This window comes from Pieris napi, chromosome 8, assembly GCF_905475465.1.
Source record: "Pieris napi chromosome 8, ilPieNapi1.2, whole genome shotgun sequence".
In the NCBI taxonomy this organism is placed as follows: domain Eukaryota; kingdom Metazoa; phylum Arthropoda; class Insecta; order Lepidoptera; family Pieridae; genus Pieris; species Pieris napi.
This window is the reverse complement of record NC_062241.1, coordinates 10,775,033-10,787,020: the sequence shown is the minus strand read 5'-3', so window position 1 is coordinate 10,787,020 and position 11,988 is coordinate 10,775,033. Positions and strand designations below refer to the sequence as shown.

General features: G+C 34.5%; 1 long non-coding RNA gene across 1 annotated transcript; it reads right to left on the bottom strand.

Moving 5' to 3' along the window:
• Nucleotides 1-4,459: 4,459 nt before the first annotated feature.
• On the bottom strand, nucleotides 4,460-10,233 carry LOC125051701. Its single transcript, XR_007117334.1, has 5 exons — nucleotides 10,141-10,233; nucleotides 9,207-9,383; nucleotides 7,871-8,041; nucleotides 5,263-5,389; nucleotides 4,460-4,603 (listed from the first exon to the last, which is right to left on the bottom strand). It is a non-coding gene; the product is annotated as an uncharacterized LOC125051701 (long non-coding RNA).
• Between the last annotated feature and the right edge of the window lie 1,755 nt (nucleotides 10,234-11,988).

Below are 11,988 nucleotides of genomic sequence, written 5' to 3'. Positions count from 1 at the left end.
CAAAAAAATTTATAGGCATATTCAACCGTTTAAAAAGTCGTTTATTCTGTCCAGCCAGGCCAATTCAATAGATCACATTTGACAACTGTCAGTTTGGGCTTCATAGTGAGGTCACCTGAAACATCGATTAAAGTGAATGAATCGTACCATCAAACATATATGAATCGAATACAATAAACAGAAAATACACCGTCTTTTGTTTTGAGTTTGGCTATTGGGTAGGGAGCTCTAGGTCGTGGTGGAGATCGACGATTTGCCTTTGACTTTGACGTTTCTCTCGTAGAAGGGCGCATCGGTCCCTATTCCCATGAATCGCAACTGGAGCTTCTGTAGCTGGTGGATATGGCACATGGTCGGCCTTGTAAAGTGTTACCTTATTTATAAGAGACATGTGACTCCTTTTATTCAGGAGGAAATAGAGGCGGGACAAAAGAGGCCTTCTTGCGAGTGGCGGCTATGTGTTTATGGATATACAAGCCGCTATCGAGAGTAACTCGAAAGCCTTGATCACACGTACCGAGCAAACCAGCGAGACAGTACTCTCGGTCGAGTACTCGGTACGTATAAACATAGCGCCGGCCGCCGAGTTCACGGCCGAGCGCTCGGCCGAAGGTTGTGGCGAGACAATAGCTCGGGTGCCGAAACAACTATTGCATTTATGCAGTTACATAAACTACATCCGTGTCTGGGGAACTTTAAATCTCCTGAATACAAGATAAAGCAAAAACGGGATGCAGAATATAATTCCAAAATTAAAGGAATGAATATAACGGGATTTGGTACGCTAGATGTTAAAATACATTAACGATCCATCTTGTCCGAATTGTAGTCTCAATAGAACCGAATGATTTCAAAATTTGTGTGAACAGCTACTCGCTTACTACACTGTTTCGGCCGAGAAACATTTTACTGTCTCGCCGGTTTGCTCGGTACGCGTGATCAAGGCATTAGATATTTGACGGACTTTTGACACGGGGTGGCTTGCCCGTATAGGGATACCTCTTTTTTTGAGGCGTAATTTTTCCCGAGATTGAGCGAGACCGCGCCGGAGAGAGCACCGGGATTCCCCTGGCAAAGAGAACGACGATCTTCTAGGGTTTTATTTGGAAGCCTCATCTTTAACCGTTTAAAACAAGAGCTGGTAACGAATATAAAATTAGTGCAGTGGGGATACGACGCTGCACCAACAAAAAACTGTAACTTTATTTATGGGTTCTTAAAACTAAGTGACCTGTTACCTTAAAGAATATAAGTGTAGTCGACCTATTGGACGTTCGGAAACGAATTTATGAATGTATGAAAAACTAAAGGGCGCATTTATTACTACAAAAACTTACATTTTAGAATTTATTGGTTTTGGAATTTATAAGTGTAGGTAAGGTGATGATAAGTTTGTTATAAATAGCTTTTTATTATTAACTAAAACATATGTAACTTAACTGACGAAAGGTCAAATAACAAGTACATATATGAAAATATATTTCTAGCTTTCTCATACATATGAATTTAAAATTTGCCAAAACTCTTAATTACCTTACAATGATTTGATTTCCCTAACTCACACACTCACTAATGCACTCTGGCATGCTGAAAATACAAAAATGATTAAAAAGATGTAATAGAGATGAAGTAGATAGTACCGGTGACCCCAGAACTAGCACTTTCCTCGCCCAACGAATAAGTATCGCAATACAGCGAGGAAATGCTGCCAAAGGTACACTGCCACAGGGTCCAAACTTTTAAAATTTGTTTTGATTTTCTTTTTAATAATTTTTATTATTACTTTGTAGGTTAAGAAAATTTTAAATTCTGTATACTTGATTGTAAAGATGTAACTAGATTATATATATATATATATATATAATATATAGGATATATATTACTTGAGAGGGATCAGGGAGGGCGTCACTTAGTCACACAGTGTATCGGTTCCGCGCTAAATAGTGAATTAAATTCAGTAGAAGTTAGAACCTCTATAAGTCGAACATCAAGGGAGACGCCAAAAAATTCGAGCTATAGAGTTTTCAACTTATGAAGGATTTCGACTTAGGCGGCTTTTGATTCGACATAAAGAGTTTGAGGTTTTGGTCACAAAGCAAGCAAACACGTGTTTCCATGAGTCATAAATTTATTATTGTATACTCCTAAAATGTTTTCTAAGAAACAATAGTGTACTCACATTGTCGGCAATTTCTTAAAGTCGGTAACTTATTTTTGTTCGAACAATAGAGATAATAAATAATTAAATGATCAAGTTGTAAAGGTTGTAAAATAAAACGTTCCTATGTTCGAGATACAGAGGTCAAATTTAATTTTTCGAGTTATAGAGTGAAAATATGTACCAGAATGGCTTGGAGGGACTCGGTGATTATTTCGATTAACAGAGGGTAAAAATTTCAAGTAATGGAGGTTTTGGTGTTTTAAGGGAAGGGAACAAAACATTTTTTCGAGATTTGGAGGTTTTTGACTTATCGAGGTTCGACTTAACGAGGTTCTATGTATAATAATTTTAAACGGGTGTAATTCGGCATAAAAACTAAGTACAGTGAAATCTTAATAAAGGAATTGAAACTTATATTGTGGACACAGCACCAAAACCAGCGATTAATCATCTAAATACAAGCAAAACAGGGAAGTGAAAAATCGGTATTACTGTTCTGCCAGTGACTTCTATGCGCAAAAAAGTTGATCTCCACAACCTACGAACGTCAGTACGTAATTCAACAGTGATTTTTTCAACAATAAAGTGAAAAAATTAATCCTAAGTCCTAACCGACAACAAAGTGAATTTTGCAATATCACTAGAATGACACATCAATATCGATTAAGGTAATAACGCCATCTAGAGGATTTACTGAAAACTAGCTTAGCTCGAGGTAGCCAGCCGTCAGCAGTCTCCAAGTTATCGTTCCGCATACAGTACCTAACCAAACCAATAGAGGGCAGCACAAGTATCATAACAAAAGTATTTTCTTATTAGTCGAAAACATAATAACGTGCAAATCATGGAAGAAGTAATGAAAATGCTCCAAAAAATACAAAGCGAACTTAACGAACAAAAAATGACTATTGTTCAAGCAGCAGATAACGTAACGCATAACATAAATCTCAAACTAGAAGAAAAATTCAAAATAATGGAAAAAAAATACAATAACCTTGAAGAAAAGCTTGAAAACCAGGAGAAAAGATTATACTTCCAGGAGAAGCAATCAAGACAGAGGAACATCGTTATATTCGGCTTAGCGGAGACGGAAACATCTTATGAAAACTCAGAAGAAAACAGCAAAAGTTTCATAAAACGCTACTTTTCTATAGATCTAGAGAGCAGTGAAATACAAGAAATTAGGAGAATAGGGAAGAAAGGAGAAAAAACCCGACCGATTACTGTAACATTCACTACACTGGGCACAAAAATAAGAATTTATAAACAGAGAAAAATAATAAAAAATACTGAGTATTATATAAATGAAGACTTTCCACAACACATTCTAGAAAAAAGAAAGAGGAATTACTAGAACAAAAGAAAATACAAAGAGAAAAAGGAAACTATGCCACCATCAGGTACGATAAATTAATAATACGCTGCAATAACGTAGAAGCATCAGGCAATAAGAAAAGAACGCTACCAACATCTCCGGGAATAAACGATACTATAGGAACAATACAAGGTACACAAGTAAACAAAAAGAACAAAACTCAGACAAAACAAGGACTACAGATATCGCCAAGTTTATCAGAAGGAGTTCTTAAACCAGGAATACTTAATTATTTAACCAACAAAAACCCTGGAAACCCACGAAGCGAACAAACAGATAAAAACTTAAACCAATAGCAATTACCGCCCCCCTCTCACATGAAAAAAGCGACAAGAATAAAAAACATCTTCCAAGCCGGCCGGTCACCGTGGAAGGTCACGACCAAAACCCTCCAGAGAAAATAAAAACAAGCAGTACAAAAAACAGTCATCATAATACTCTATACATAATAACATACAATGTTAGAGAGTACTGGTCTTCTCTGGAGGAGGGCTTTTACCTTTCATGGAGAGGGTTCTTGTTAAAAAAACATTAAATTAAGTATTGTTACGTTATTATGTCAATTTCATCAATCAATTTACTTATATATTTCTAAATGAAACTATAAAAATGAAATGGATTTGACTATATTATTATTACATTCTAATTATTTGCTAATCATAATCACATTAACTGTAATTTTTTAATCTATTTTGCATGCACACTGTAAATGGTAACGGTGTAATACTTATGGAATGCAAGAAATAAAAGACTTTTTATTTTTATTTATTTATTAAAGTAAGTATGTTATGGAAGAGCTGGGAACCTTTTTTTACTTAAAAGGGTTCCCAAATCTTACACATTATAATTGTCAATTTAATTAAATTTTTCAAAACTAAAAAGTTGAAAATTATTGTTGTCAAATGAATAAACACATTTTTATTTTTTTAATGATAATTTATTGCACTAAAACTAAACATAGTTTTTTTTATGTCAATAATTCCATGGGAATCCGTGGTTACCGTTGTTATAATTCCTAATTTTCGCATGCGTTTGTGTCACCATAACAACTATGAGAATGTCGAAAACTGAAAATTAAATATATATATGAATAAAATAGAAATTATATGTAGCGATATTATGAAATGATGCATTTGTATACTTTTTAATAGAGCAAGGTTCCACTACATGAAACATAGACCAATGAAATGCATTGAAATATTAAAATGCTGAGATAATCTGTATTTAAACAAAACAAAATAATTGAATCTAAATAAGCAGAGCATTGTTGGCCTAGTGGCTTCATCGTGCGACTCGTATCTCTGAGGTCGTAGGTTCGATTCCCGGCTGTGCACCAACTAGACTTTCTTTCTGTGTGCGCATAATACGCTCAAACGGTAAAAACATTATGAGTACACCGGCTTGCCTTAGACCTACAAAGTCGACGGCGGGTATCAGGCACAGGATGCAGATCACGTATTTGCCTATTAGATTGACAAACGATGATGAATCAGATATATAAATCCGAGGCCCAGACCTAAAATGGCTGTAGCGCCACTGATTTTTTTTAAACAATGTGTTAAACGTTTCAATCCAGGTATGGGGCCGTTCAAGTATTACGAAAGCACTACGGGGAGGGACGGGGGTTGTGTCTTTGATTGATTGTGAATTGCAGTAAATCTGCTTACTTAATACTTGAACGGCCCCTATAATAACTCAAGTAACTTACTGCCTTGAATAAACTTACCAGTTACAAGATACAATGCAATGCACCATACATTCAAAAAGAAAGCCAAAACTATAATAACAAGAGCCTTCAGTATTGTTTCAATAATGTAAACAATCACGTATGCTAGTACCAAGCCCGAATTTTTCTGAAATAAACAAGTTATATCGTAGTATTAGCATGACACAGTTTTTTTATAGGTATAGCAAACGAGCCTGCGGGGCGCCCAAAGACGTTGCCGGCCTTTGAAAATTCGAATTTTGAATAGTTGGAGGTAGTATCTCTCACTCTCACTAGGAGTCGATTCCACAGTTCGCTAGTTCGTAAAAGAAAATGTCTTGTGAAACTGTGGAAGACCACCAGCCACCAAGGTGGTGATGATGAAATTTTGAATTGATACGGCTCGTACGGTATTTTTTAATTTATTTATTTCGTTAGCTGTAGAAATTACAGCTACCAATACAACAAAAAAGTGCGTGCGTACAAAGTACACATGTCAAAAGTGAAACTTCTTTGGCAAACTAATTTTTAAGTCTTGTTAATATTTATACAAATCTAAAACTAGATTTCCGAGACTCAGAGGGAGGGAAAAAATAAAATGTCAAAATAACATTCACCAGAAAAAAAAACAAATTTAACTTTAGCTATCATATTAATAACAAATCTGTAAAAGAAGTAGATTGTGTTCGTGACTTAGGTATATGGTTAGACTATAAAATGACGTATAATAACCATATTGACACAATAGTTGACAAGGCCTATAAGCAGCTTGGTTTTGTAAGACGTGTTAGTGAACATTTTCATGATGTCGACTGTATGAAAGTGCTATACTATACGTACGTAAGAAGTATTCTCGAATATGGTTGCTCGGTTTGGTCACCTAGTTACACTGTACACAAAGATAAAATTGAAAAGATCCAAAAAGACTTCATAAAATTTATCTCCTATAAGACTTACAATAAGTTTAATACATATAATGACGCGTGTGAACATTTTAAAATTAATACTTTAGACTCTCGACGAAAACAATATGATTTATTGCTACTACATGACATCATCTCAAATAAAATTAATTGTAGCTCCCTTCTAGAAAAATTGCCCTTCCTTGTTCCTGCCTACCAGACTCGTAATCGTGCTTTGTTCCATGTTCCTCACATTAACACTAACTATGCAAGGAACTCAGTTTTGTATCGCGCAGCCCGGACATACAACGACCAATATTTAAGCCTCGACCTGTTTAAGCTGTCGCGGAATATGATTAAAAGAAGTATTAAGAATATCCATAGCGCAAAATCACCTGCATCATGAGCATACCCCACATACACACCTTCACGTACTTACCCTCACTTTTACACCATCATACAACACAACCAAATTAGGTACCACTTAGATAAATGTATTGAATAGTTTTTATTTGTTTGTTCCCTTTTATAAATTCTTGAACCATTTTGTATTTAATTGTATTATTATGTATTCCATATTTGGCTATATTTTTAATGTAACTGTTTGTAATTGTATATAATTTATGTTAGCTGTAGGTTTACAAATAAATAAATAAATAAATAAATAAATAAAAAGGAAGATATGTGAGGAATTTAATTATCATTAAAATATACTTTATATTATCGAAAATTAATACAAAAAATAAATTTAATTTTTTTAAAATTTTTTCTTCGATAATAAAACACGTGATATTTTATTTTAGAATTCGTCATTTGAGATTTCAATAAATTATTTTGCATAAAATATAAAATACTAATATTTTATAATTTCTCTTTACGAAATTTTAATTTTAAAAATATAATTTCTATAAGGTAATTCACCCTTCTCACTCTCTCTCAATCGGTCGCAATCGCTCTCTCCCTTTTCTTCGACCAAAACGCTGCACATCAGCGTGACGTTTTTTTACAAATTTTACCATTATGCGACTTAAGAAGTTTCACTCCAAAAACAATTATACCTACTAAAGATTTAATATATATATAACATTGTAACCTTTTAAAGGTTAAAATATCAAGGATAGGAAAAAATCAATAAAAATTATTAAATACCTACGCTGTGTATGTTTTCGGCTATGCTTTGTGAAGGTGTGAAAGTGATCAAAGTATTAAAAGCGAACAGGGTATGTAAATGTCTTTGGTGGAATACTATTTATACATTTAAATTTATCTTTGACCATGATATGTCAAATCCAAAATACATTTGACAAATGTGAATCGTGCTATATCTCGACTTGAATATTTTTAGGGTAGGTAAAAATCTTTAAAAGCAGTGTTGGCCTAGTGCCTTCAGCGTAGTACTGTGATCCCTGAGGTTGTAGGTTGGATTCCCGGTGCACCAATGGATTTTCTTTCTATGTGCGCATTTCACATTCGCTCAAACGCGCAAACCCAAAAAGTCGGGATACATAAATCTGAGGCTGTTTTTAGTTAAAAATCTAAATCGATCTTTCAAAATGGATAAAAATGCATAAACTCAACTCCACCATTTATTTTTTTCCATTCTCCCTATTTAAAGCAATGATGACGAAAAATAGAAAGACACAATGTACTTTTTTGGAGTTTGGCGACCAGATCGGACCTTAAGAAAAGAGTAAACAATTTTTGGTAATGTTGGTAACAATACTTACACATATTACACCGAAGAGTAAAAACAAGGAGAACATTATTTTTAATCCGACAATAGCCAGGCAAACTAAGAGTGCCATACTGATATTATGGACCAGTTCCATATCTCCTATCATGGTATTTATTTTAATTAAAACGATAATAATGGCTAAAGTGCTCAATCCCAACGCGACCTGAAAGTGTTATGTGATTATTACAAACGAATAAGACGTAGACAGATACTAATTCTTCTTGCAAGAAGTGATAATACTAAAAAAAACTATATTATATAATTTGCTTCATAAAAGCAAATTTTTTGACCAATCCCAAAAATACTTCTTTTTTATTGAACATATGAAATGGGCTATGTGATATTAAGTGATACCGCTAACCACGTTAATGTGCGCACTGACACAGCCCTGCGATTCTGTAACTCACTTTTCGAACTCACACAGCGGTTTTCGCATCGGTGGTCGCTCTCAAATCAGTCGTGAAGCAGTCATTTTATGATTTGGCAATCTGAAAAGGTGGGAGCTTGTAGTTTATTGTTTATTAGCGCAGATTCAGAGCGACCGCCGATGCGAAAACCGCTGTGTGAGTTCGAAAAGTGAGTTACAGAATCGCAGGGCAGGCCTCACTAATGCGGCCTTTAAAATAAAATAGAACTCCATCATCGTATGTCAAGATAGAATGCGAAATTCTAACTTGACGTTTGTGAACCGCCAGTCTCATAAAATAAGTCTATGCATTGCTTTTATAACTCAACTAGCTAACCCATCAAATGGTTAAAAGATATAAAGGATACCTAAGGAAATTTACATTCTACGGTTGATTTCAGTGGAATTTAATTGTCTGGCGTAGTATGTTTACTTATAATCGTGTAAACTAATTCGCGTGAAAGAAGTTCTGACTATTTTTAATTGATTTTTGATGATTTTTTTAAAACCGATGTACACGACCAAACAATAAAATGTGTACTTTGTTACCTATATGAAAAAAGATATTATGAGTTTGAGTATCAATTTAAAATCTTTTCCTACTTCGGTTTCCATCTTTTCTCAACCATGTTTAAGTCGCGACCCACAAAAAGCCAAAAAGTATATTTGTTCATTCCTTTAATAAACGAATCTTTTGTACCTATACATTTATGTTCGTATTTATGATTTTTCAACACCGTGACCTCCTTTTATAAAAATTCGACCCCCCACTTGAGAAACGATGATCTATTCTAATACAAATCTACTTTCATATAAATCGGTCAAGCCGTTTCAATGAGATTTTTATATATTTAGACCATTTCTTTGAGCCCTTCATAACAAAACGCCACGCCATCAATGCTTATAACTGTCGTCAACTTACAAGTTGCAAAATCGCCCATATTAATGATCCGGTCTCCAATTCGCAACAGCAACATTTTCCACTGTAGCACATTTGATTCCTCGTAATACAAGTAGTCTTAAGACTGATGAACTGGTACGCCTTCGTAGCTTACTCGCACAAAGTTAATGCTGTTATCTTGGAGACGCAGGATAGTTACTATGACGGAAGAAGGAACGATTTAAAGCACTTATTTAAAATAAAAAGAAAAAAAATGAACAGCCTGCGCTTGTGCGCTTTCACCCTCACTATATAGTGAGGGTATGTTATATCTATATAGATAATATTGCTTAAAAAAGGTATTCGGTGATAACCCTTTTCCCATAGTTCTCGGTCCTAGGCCTGGTCAAAACCAAATGAATACATCGCCGAGTAGTACTTTGTATAGTAGAAGACCTTATTGTATACCTTAATTAACAGGCAGTGTAAATATATAATTGCTTTTCGTTCATTTTTTATTGCTGTTCAAATGTGATTTTGGTTCATTTGTTTTGTGCATTTGCTTGTACGGAAATCAATGTGAAGGAAACCCGGCAAGCTTAAGTCCACAAATAATAATACGACGGCGAATAGCTATTTATGTATTTGTATCGAGAAAAAAATGACCACGAAATAGATATGAGGCCAAAGACAGGCCACTACCGCCGTTGCCTATAGGTAGATATAGAACTGTGTCTGTCTATTTATTTCTCCTAAATATTTATTTGCATTTCCCCTGCTATAGAGACTGAAGGCTTTAGAATTATAATTAAGAACTCTGAGGCAGCCATCACTTTTCGTAAAAGGTAATAAAAAATACCAGCCCGAACTGAGAGATCCATCAGTGCCTTTCAAACATAAACGCCGATAATTGAATACGTTGATTTTATTAAGCGTACTTAAAATAACAAAATCCAATAAAAATGTGGGTACTTACCAAATAATTCTCACTGGTTAAATTTATTTGAAGGATCTTTTCTACAGAATTCTAATTACGTGTGTATACGATGACATTACAAGCGAAAATATCCTAGTTGCAAGTTTATAATAATAATGATAAGGTATTGGGTTTTATGACCAATTATGATTTAAATTTGTTTTTTCCTTAAGCCAAAATTTATACATGTTAGCGCCAAATTATTATTATAATATGATGTAGGTATTTACCTTAAATACTTTGTATTACCGCCGCCCATGGACACTCAATGCCAAGGCTCGCAAGGGCGTTGCCGGCCTTTTAAGAATTGGTACGCTCTTTTCTTGAATGACCTTAAGTCGAATTAGTTCGAAAATACTGCAGCTGGTTACACATAGTGGTGGTGCGCGACAAAAACTGCATTAAAAAACGCTCAGTCGTGGAACGACTGAAGTCTAATTTTAGTTCTGCCCTCACAAAATTCTCATTACATATTATTTTAAATGAAGAAATAAAAATTCACAATCATTGCTATCGTTTATTGATTTAAAATACAAAACTTAGTGACATAAAGCTCTATCCTTTTATTGTTACAGTGCCTGCGAACTGACAATCCGATAGGAAATAAACATATAATTCCGAACACACCACATAATGTCACAAATAAATATTATACATTACATATTGAAGCGCAAGTATGTAGGGCCTTCCTGTAAATGCTTTCTGGGCCCTAAGCGCGAAAACTTGACAAAACTCGTATCGACTCCAAATGTGTTATAATGTCCAGTGTTCGGACCATTCCCGCCAAATCCAATACAAATTTTACGCAGACCATTCTCGAAATTCCCGCGCTCAGGCCCCAGTTCACTTGATCGCTATTTCGTAAAAATAATCGCAGGTTTCCAATCTTATATGCACTTCGACATCGACTTACTTTCTGATAAACACCGAAGTGACAAAGTGGGAATATAGTGAAGACAAGTGATAAAGTACTGTGTAAAGTGCGTGTAATTAAAGTAATTAGTTACAGTATTTTTTTGGGTGCGTATTTAGTGAATTTTTGTGCGTAATTTCCAGTTTTTTAGTGTAAACAAATTCCTCGTAGATTTAATTGAAAATAAACCCTTGAAGAAATCTACGGCGTTTCTATCCGATCCCCTAGCTCGTAACAACATTACTGTCCACGAGTGTGGATGAGATGATGCTGATTTATCACAATCAAACGGAATGCGCTTTTGTTTTACATACTTACCTACTTACCCTGTCTGTTCTTGAAGGTAAATATTAAAATAAAAACAGCGCGTTCCGCATATCGGTGGTGTGTAGCAAAAACTGCATATAAACACAATTGGAGAGCGTTTTTTATATAGGATATATAAATAAGTACACTTACTTATAATGAATTAGGCCTTCACTCGCATCCATCTTGTCTTCTTTGTTAACTTAAAGTTTGATAAGGTATTAAAATAAGTGCAACGGCGAAGAAGAATAAAAAATGAAGAAATGTACTTTTTATTCGTTTTAAAAGTAGTGTTTTTTTAGACTAAATGCAAACTTATATCGCTATACTTTTAATTATTTTTATATATATTTGTGAGTTAATTACCTGCTTGAAGATGCAAAAAACTGTAACATTAACGAATACTTGTGGCATAATTTATAGGCATTTTCAACCGTTTAAAAAGTCGTTTATTCTGTCCAGCCGGCCAATTCAATAGATCACATTTGACAACTGTCAGTTTGGGCTTCATAGTGAGGTCACCTGCAACATCGGTGCAACAACCATTCACATTAGGTGAAATCTCTATTAATTATATAAATGCAAATTTACATTATTATTGTCACTCCACTCTTCTACTTGTTTTTCAT